The sequence below is a fragment of the Argopecten irradians genome, chromosome 14 (assembly GCF_041381155.1).
Source record: "Argopecten irradians isolate NY chromosome 14, Ai_NY, whole genome shotgun sequence".
Lineage (NCBI taxonomy): Eukaryota > Metazoa > Mollusca > Bivalvia > Pectinida > Pectinidae > Argopecten > Argopecten irradians.
In genome coordinates, this window is record NC_091147.1 from 13,286,915 (window position 1) to 13,296,635 (window position 9,721).

The following is a 9,721-nucleotide window of genomic DNA, read 5'->3' on the forward strand; positions in this document are numbered from 1 at the left end:
ATGTCTTAAATGTGTTCAGCAGTTGTATGAAGTGCATAGCAACCATGCATATTAATTAAATCATTCACCCCTATAAAATCATAATGAACTATTCAAGGCTTTACATCAGAAGAGTTCAAATGTCTCCAGGGGTGAATGAGTCAGTGTCATCACAATGTCATGATAATCAGATTTACAATCAGGATAGATATCGCTCTGACATTTAAATCATATCATGTCAGTCATGATGTTGTCTTAGCGTTAGATACAAGGCAGTGAAATGTAAATGGCTTTCACTAGTACATTGCATATTACAGAGTTGCCTCCCTTGCGGGTAGCTTTTGATTGTGATGTCATCATTTCGTGAGCAAAATTCATATTGTTTTCTCTGAAAAGTATAAAAGTATGATGTTACGCTCATCTACCTGTAAGGGCAGATAACTCTGTAATATGCAAATACAGAATATTTTTAACGGGTGGATTAGACGTCTTACCCTAAGTTTGAAAAATTTACATTGACATGTACTATTGTTAAAAAAAGTAAGGAGTAAAGTCATACTATTTAACTATTATGGCCTGGTTCAGAGGGCACCATTGCCTCATAGTATTGTCGAGGGATGAAATAGATTCCATCACGAAACAATACTATGAGGCAATAGTGCCCTCTCAAACAGGCCATAATGGGTTTAGTACATCACCCTCACATGAGACCGGTTTTCATGTCATTGTAACAGAAGCACGTCAAGCGACACCTTGCATTGCTGTCTTCTTTTCCACAACACATAGTTACATTAAAAGTAAAACATATGAATTGTCGCAGAAATCTGTGTTTCTATAAAACGGGACAGCTAAATGAAGATTAAAAGTAAATCAGTATAGAAGGTGAGTGAACTGTCTTCTGTAGAAAAAAGCAACATTTGCTTCCGTCCCCACACACAACAGCCTGTCCGTCATCATGATGTCTTGGTCAAAGCGCAACGTTATGATAACGTCATGCAATGGTGACGTCAAAATACATTCATGTTCGCCCGCTTGCCCGGGCACTATTGCACATAGTACCCATGTGTGTAGCCAATCAGAATCAAGTATTCCGTCACGTGATGTACTTATATGTTAATGGTAGAAATGGGGAAAAATAATTCATTTCAGCAATTTATTTTGTAATCACCTAAAAAATCATATAATAAAAAGAGATATCCTGAGTTAGTAAAGAAGACTTCTTTGGCCATGTCTGCTAGCTATTGTGATGACAGAACTTGATTCTAAATACAGCGTGAAAAAATCTATCTTTGCAATATCCCAAACACTAAATAATTCTTTGTCCTTCCTATCTGTAATATTTGATATTTATAATGCTCGATAGAGTTCTCCTCGTGTCAGGTTACAGGACATAACGAGAATACATGTACTAGGGGATGGGTTGGGTGCTGGTACATGTGTAAGGTTGCGGGGTAGATGAGGGGCGGGGCGGAGATACAGGGGGCTGTTACTTGTTATTAAGGTAAATGTTTAAGTGGTAGATGGATGGAATTGACTGGCTTTTGGGAATTGAAGGGTGTTTGTTTTTGGGAGGTTTTGAGTTGATGGAGATCAGTGTTTATTTTGCCTATGTCACTTAGACCAAACGAGTCTGCAGTTGTAACGTAGAAGATCAAATAGAGTTTTTAGCACATAAAGTTACTGGAACCCAAAAGAATTCTCGGACAATTTCTTTTGGTCTAAAAACAAATACATGTTATCTTTGACTACAAGACTTTGGTTGATTTTGGAGTTCATGCATGAACAATGGTATGTTGGGTCAGCCATTTTGTTAATGGCTTCTCCAGGCCCTAATTACCCTTTACTTCAGTCGTGTTAGAGATAAAGTAGTCTTTGATAACCATGAAGACATGTATGTAATGGATGGTGGGAAGGAAAGTAGCAAAGCAGGTGCATAAGGTGATAGACAAAGGCAGGCTTAATCAGCAAGAAAGGTAACCGCTATAATCATTAACACCTGTAGAAAAAAACCATGTTAACGGCAGACGTCTATAATCTCGGGAGTCCTGAGATAAAAGGAAAGATAAGGGGAGGAGTCCATATCAGGGGTTATATATAAAAAATAGAAAGTACATGTATGTGATTTGTAACTTTTACACTCAGAACTGTGTTGGCCAGTTAATGTGTAAGTCAACAAGTACAATTGAAATAAATGGTTTTGTAAGAATCATCAGTAATAGAAGTACTATATTTGACCCAATAAGTGTCCATGTCCCTTTATTAGTGCTTCTCCCCAATTTCAAATGCCTGGGTATGATTTAAGATCAAAACTGTATAGGTTTGCAATAATTTTGTCATATTAAGCACCTTTTCATTTTTTTTTCAATTTTTAGCTCACCTGGTCCGAAGGACCGAGGTGAGCTTATGGGATACCGCAGCGTCCGGCGTCCGTCGTCCGTCAACAATCGACTTCTTCTCCATAACTGCTGGTCGGATTTCAACAAAATTTGACTGGTAGTATCCTTATGGGCTACTAACTGAAAATTGTACAAATGATGGGGCTGATCCCCCGGGGGCCTGAGGGGCGGGGCCAAAAGGGGTCAATTTGGCTATTTCCATATAAACGACTTCTTCTCTGAAACCAAGCATGGGATAGCACCCATAATGCAATGGTAGCATCCTTATAGGGTGGGGATTCAAAATTGTACAAATGATGGGGCTGACCCCCCGGGTGCCTGAGGGGCGGGTCAAATGGGGTCAATTTGGCTATATCCATAAAAACGACTTCTTCTCTGAAACTAAGTAAGAGATAGCACTCATAATGCAATGGTAGTATCGTTATAGGGTGGGGATTCAAAATTGTACAAATGATGGGGCTGACCCCCGGGGGGCCTGAGGGGCGGGGTCAAAAGGGGTCAATTTGGCTATTTCCATATAAACAACTTCTTCTCTGAAACCAAGCATGGGATAGCACCCATAATGCAATGGTAGCATCCTTATAGGATGGGGATTCAAAATTGTACAAATGATGGGGCTGACCTCCCGGGGGCCTGAGGGGCGGGGTCAAAAGGGGCCAATTTGGCTATTTCCATATAAACGACTTCTTCTCTGAAACTAAGCATGGTATAGCACCCATAATGCAATGGTAGCATCCTTATAGGGTGGGGATTCCAAATTGTGCAAATCATAGGGCTGACCTCCCGGGGGCCTGAGGGGCGGGGTCCAAAGTGGTATATTTCCATATAAATGACTTTTTCTCTGCAACTTAACATGGGATTACGCTCATAATGCAATGGTTACATCCTTATAGGGTTTGGATTCAAAATTTTGCAAATGATGGGGCTGACCCCCTGGGGGGCTGAAGGGTGGGGTCAGAAGGGGTTAATTTAGCTATTTCCATATAAACGACTTCTTCTCTGCAACTAAGAATGGAAGAGCACTTATAATGCAATGGTAGCATCTTTATAGGGTTGGGATTTGAAATTGTACAAATGATAGGGCTGACCCCCGGGGCCTTAGACGGCAATAGATGCGAGGTCAAAAAGGTCAATTAGGCTACTTCTTTCATATAAATTACTTTATCTCTGAACCTATGTATTGGATAGCATATTTGTATGGTATCAATAGCATCATTGTATGGTTGTGATTCAAAATTAAACTTTGGGAGTCAATTTTGCTTATTACTCTAGTTGTCAGAGTCTTGTGATAATTACTAACAAAAAACCAGGTGAGCGATACAGGCCCTCTGGGCCTCTTGTTTAAATACCCTGAGCACTTTTTGCGTCGAACATGGTAGTTACATATAAATTAGGACTGCAGACATCATCTGGTATTTTTATGTTCCCATCAAATATATATATATATTATATTGGATTATGTACAATATATAAAATCACTTCTGTAAATTACTGTATCTGACCCAATACGTCCCGGGGGCACCGTCCTATAACTGCTCCCCCCCCCCTCACTTTTTAGGCTTCAAGGCTTCAATTCCACTTACTTCAAATTAAATGCAGACTGCGAATATGAAAATGGTGTTGGTTTCCTTACTGATTTCTTTTGCAAATTGATTTATGGTTTACTTCGTAGAATAATTTTATGAAAGGCTTGTTGGTTTATATTAAGCACTTCTTGGTTCAATTTTTTAAGAGCCCTGGATAAGGTAGTTCACACATAGACACTGTAAAATCAGTCCATTTTTTTCTCAAGACACATGATGTGTCTTCCCCATGCAGTATTGATCCAACCCCTTCATTCATGGTGGGGTACTGAAATTGGGGCGGAGGGGGTAGATTTCCTCCCTTCTTCTAATTGATCTCATTAAATGTGAACACTGGATAAAGAAACTTAATTTAATGTGTTTGTTATCTAAACTGAGATGATTTGTGAGATGACTTGTGTCGCCTGGGTTTAAGAGTTTGGGGATAATTACTATAGCTGTCAGACCTAAAGGACTGCCCAGCTGTTTAGAGTTTTAAAGACTTTTGAATGGCTGATAATGCTCCTTTATTTACTTAGATGACTATCTTAAGAAACTCACAACTTTTGATAATTTTGAGTATGTCAGTAGATAGGTGTTTAAACAATGTACTGTATGTTAAAAACAAAAAGTGAACTAAAATAATACAGGCTTGCTAATCCTGGATGGCATTTCTTTTTGTAAGAGGAATTAACAATAGAACATTATATTAATACCAGTATAACATAACTATTTGTTGGGATCACATTACTGTGACCGTGAAAATTTCATCTGCGGAATGTACAGAATTTGTTACGATTTTTGGCGAGGGTCACCTCGCCATTGTGATCGTGGTTGCAAAATTCTCTTTCAGTCAATTTCCTCAATATGATTGGCTAAGAACTTGCTCGCAGATACTAGCGCTCCTAGCGGCAGTGTATTCAACAACTTTGATTTTACCGGGAATTTTAAATAGCAAATTTTGAATATGAAAGTTACTGAAATAAGCGTATCTGTAATGTTGAAATAGGAATAGTAGATTACTACTTTCATATCCTTACCATATACATCATCCAAATGATCTTAGGTTGGAAAATTTTCACTTGAATTGTGTACAATGTATCTAGACTTTTCGTCCCGAAAATGTTGTTTTCAATACATGAAGACGTTTCGTCCCGAAAATGCTTCGCTTCGCCCCACGCGTTTAGTCCCTACTAGTGACAATTATCCCGCAACGGAAAAAATGAAATCTATATTTCACCTCAAACATTAAAATTGTTACAATAATGATTTTTGCACTTTGAATCATATTAGTTCGGGAGCAAATATATTTCAGGACGATATGGAGATTTGTTTATCACGGCTGCGTTATGCCACATGTGCGTGTAAATCCACAATGGAAGAAAGACAACTCTAACAAAATTTTGGACAAACTTGGACTACTGATAAAATAGCACGTGACAGACGGTGAACATTTTGTAAATGTCCAAGGTGGCGTAATCTTAAAACTAACGGCAGTTAATAAGGTATGGATATTTACCACATCCATTATTATCGATAATTGTATAAGCACAAGTATAAATATTACCAGAGATTACCACTAAACCATACTTTTAAAACATTTTAGTTATTTTCACCACAGGAGCTTGACGTTCTGATCATATACATACAGCATATGCATTAAACTAGGTAATACGAAGTATACATTTTTGGCCGAATGACATAAATCATATATGGAATGTTCATATAACTCGAAGTGATATTTTTTGGACTACTAGATCGACGAAAATGCCGATTTCTTCTTCATAATTCTTCCGTTAAACGGCACTTAAAAAGCTGTTTCAATATGTAACAAATGTAGAGAAAACTGTTAATTGTTTAGCAATTATCCTGAGTTATATTTTACCAACAAGCATCAGAGATTAGCAATTAAAACTTACATAAACATATTCCCGACTCTCACTTGCATTGTGTGATCACTCGAGCGGAACTAATCTCTACCACCTGGCACAGTCTTACAAATGCAATCGCACAAAAGCCCACATGATCACTGTTTTGAGTGCGATTACATCTTAGGGTGTGAACAATGTTAGTTTTTTAACTTTTTACTCAACAAAATAGACTTTACGCTTTTCATGATAAGCACCATCATTTTCTGTATAACTTATTAATTTACCACTGTACCCATGCATACGTGTACATATGTGTATTTATACTTCTTTGTGCACATTATATAACAACTGCTATAGACTGTATATTACAATCAATTTGTGAAGGACAAAACTCTTACATGTAAGAACAGGAGGACTGAAGAACAGCGGAAATTAAACTTCAATAATATTTCCTCTATGCTGGTATTGCTATTTATGATTAAATGTTTAATTATATGATATTAGCCTTTTCAGTAATTACTCTGTTAATACATTTATTGTTTCCTTATGTTTTACAGAATGTCAGCATGCATGTATCATTTCAACTGGAAACAGTCTAGGAGAAGAATTGTGTGAACAAAAAGAAGTAATTTTCAACTGTGGAAGCTTAATATTGTAATGATTTTCAATCCGAAAATAATTACTATCATCATCTTCAAATTCCTTATTGTGAATTTAACTGTAATATGATTTAAGCATATACCTGATATTTGTTTATATTCTATGACATGTACATGCTTGAAATGAAATGAATAAATAAAAGATTATTTAAATTTAAAACACAATATGACATTAGCTGTTTATATTTTTTGTCAAAAACATATTAAGCTTATCGTTCATAACACACTAATCATCACCTTCGAGACAATTTAATGAAAATCAATTAAACATTATTTGTATAACACAGGTCGTCTTATGTTTTCCCCGCCTTGACTATCAATGTTCCCTGATCACTCTGAAAGTATTGATTTTACCTTTTTTTTCGGTCACCACATGAACTGCCTTTAAATCAATCACACCAATGAGACATACATTTACTGCATTCATTATAACACTGTAAGGCAATTCTGCAAGATCAGCGAACATTGTTGATTTACCTTGAATATCTACATGCACAGTATGGTACCATATGTAACAGGAGAGGAGAAAATGTAGCGGCAAGACCGGGATTCGATCCCGGGACTCTCCGAACACTAGCTGAGTGCTCTACCGACTGAACTACCTGGTCATCGATAATCGACCCAGTCCAGTCCCGCTACACTCCTCCCTCCTTTTTTGAATACATACGAGACCCTTTCAAACATCACAACCGTTGGTTATTTAGTTGGGTGTCAATTCTGTAACAGGAGAGAAGAAAATGTAGCTCTTCCGACTGAGCTACCTGATCGCCGACAATCAACCCAGTCTGATCCCGCTACAAATATTTATCTGGTTATTTTATCTCCCTTCCTATTTTCAATCTACCTTTATGACTTAGAATCTTACCGGGTGGAAAAGAATATTTTGTCTTACAAATCTTGACAAATTATGCACACTGTGATTGTTGCAAGCTAAACTACGTATCCGCTAGCTGATTGCTGTTGATTGCTAATGATCTCAAACACACTAATTACTTATTGTGCCAAGTTAAGTAAATATATTCTACTCTTTTCAAATATTCCTGATTACTATTCATGTGTAATATCTCAAAACATTGACATGTGCACGGAGTACGGCGGACCAGACCGCCGATGTTTTGGACATCTGCTAGATATTTCAGTTTCAGGTTACGGTGGCCAATAAAAGAAAACAAACACAATGCGGTTTTCATATGTTATTTCTTCTAAATACAACACTTTTTGTGCAAGTTGTCAAGCATTTATGGGGAATATTTTGCATTGAAATTGTCACCTTCATACATCGGTTTTGGGACTCCCTGGACATTGTTTTCCCCATTTTGTTGATGCGCAAAATATACTGATAGTAGATTTTTTTAAGCATTTTCAGCCCTAAAAATTACCTGCGCAAAATTATACCAGTTTTTACGGTATATGATATTGGAATATATCCAAAACTTTTTATCATATTATTTGCCAATAACACTGTTATGATATCAGAAGTATCTGATGGTCTACAACAAGTGTTACATGAATTTTAACAATATTGCATAACATGGAAATTAGAACTTAATATCAGAAAGATAAAAAATGGGATCTTCTCAAGACGTAAATCGGTACAACAACACCAGTTGATGTTATGGAATACAGAATTAGATTTAAGAGAATTGTTTACATATCTAGGTACAGAAAATAATGTTAATGGTAGCGTTTTTAAAGAAAGGGAAAACCTGCTGAACAAACAATTAAATCGGTGTTTGCTGTTTATAAGAAATTAAGGAATGTATCTCTTCCTGTTCATCTTAAACTGAAAATATTTGATTCACTTGTAATGACAGTTTTATTATACTCATCAGAGGTATGGGGATTTGATTTTTTTTTTTTTTTTTTTGTAAAACGATCATGAAGTTAAGAAAGTGTACAAACAATTTCATGGTCGATGGTGAGCTAACAAGTTATCCGGTTTGAATTGAAGTTCGGATACAATGTATATCAATCAACTTGCTGTTTTACAAAAGAATAATTACAAAACTTGTTAAAAGTATACCAATTGACCAATTTATTCAAAAATCACATGGTGATATTGATAAGTCTTCTAGAGGACAGATATATTCTATATTTAAGACATTTTGGCATAGAAAAGTATGCCCCTTGTCTTTCTCTGCTGCAAAACAATACTTGTTAACTGATACTGTGGTCCAAGGAACTTGATGACAATAGTTATTAAGAATGGATATTTTCATTAACATCAAATTAACAAGGAAAACGCTAAAGGTGTCATAAAATCATTTGACATATAAAATCATAGGAAATATTAGAATGGGCTTCCAAGATTTTAGTATGTGTCTCTTATTTTACACCTTGGTGTCCAAGGAATCCTCAAAAGTCCAAACTGGAAGGAACACCAGCCAAATTTATTTCTTATTGTACAAAACTACAGTTGTATTGACCTTAGAAATATAATCCTCCTAATATCGAGACCGAGCCATTTAGTACTTTCAGTACTTTGATTTAGTTTTGGCTAAAGGTTATAGTTCAAGGTCATATTCATATACCGGTAGTTATTCTTAAAGTTAGGAATTGAAGTTTACCTTCACACATCAGTTCAATTGACAGTCAGTTGTATAAAAACGTATTCATTTGTGGAAATTATAGGTCATGTTTAATTTGGAGACAGGTTAAAGGTCAAACTGTACTTTTATTAGGCCAAGTGCTAATTATAGTTAATCTTGGAGTTAAAGATAAACTGCATGAGGTCAAAGGTCAATTTTGGTATAGAAGCCAAAGGTCAAGGTTAGTTTAAGCATCAATTATAGAATTGTGTATCAGAGATTAAGCTTAGCCAATTACTTTGTCCTCATTGTGCATGGCACAGATCTAGTGGTCATAGTGTAATGAATTATATGAATAGGATCATTTTTCTCTCCTGTTTGACCTCATGCAGATCTATAGGCATGAGAAGTCAACTACTATATTACAGTTGTAGATATTTCATAAACAGTAAAATTGTATTGATAAATAGTGAAAATTGAAGAAATAAATTCAACCATTATGGAACATTAGTGTGCAGTGCCAAGCTGCTGTTGTAAATGATACCATTACTAAAGACATTTGTAGGACTGGCTGACATTGGGAGGGAGGGAGGCGGGTCTGATCAAGTTACACACTAGACATTTTACATGTTACACTTTCCACATTTGAACTTGGTATATCAAATGTTGCAAAAACTGGAGTTGTCATGTTTTTTCCTGAATTGACTGCGGTGCAGCGAGTGTTCC

At 36.3% G+C, this 9,721-nt stretch overlaps 1 protein-coding gene across 1 annotated transcript in view; it reads left to right on the top strand.

The window, feature by feature from the left end:
• LOC138306873 (propionyl-CoA carboxylase beta chain, mitochondrial-like) overlaps positions 1-9,721 on the top strand; it is a 59,111-nt gene that overhangs the window by 10,759 nt on the left and 38,631 nt on the right. The window lies entirely within an intron of this gene.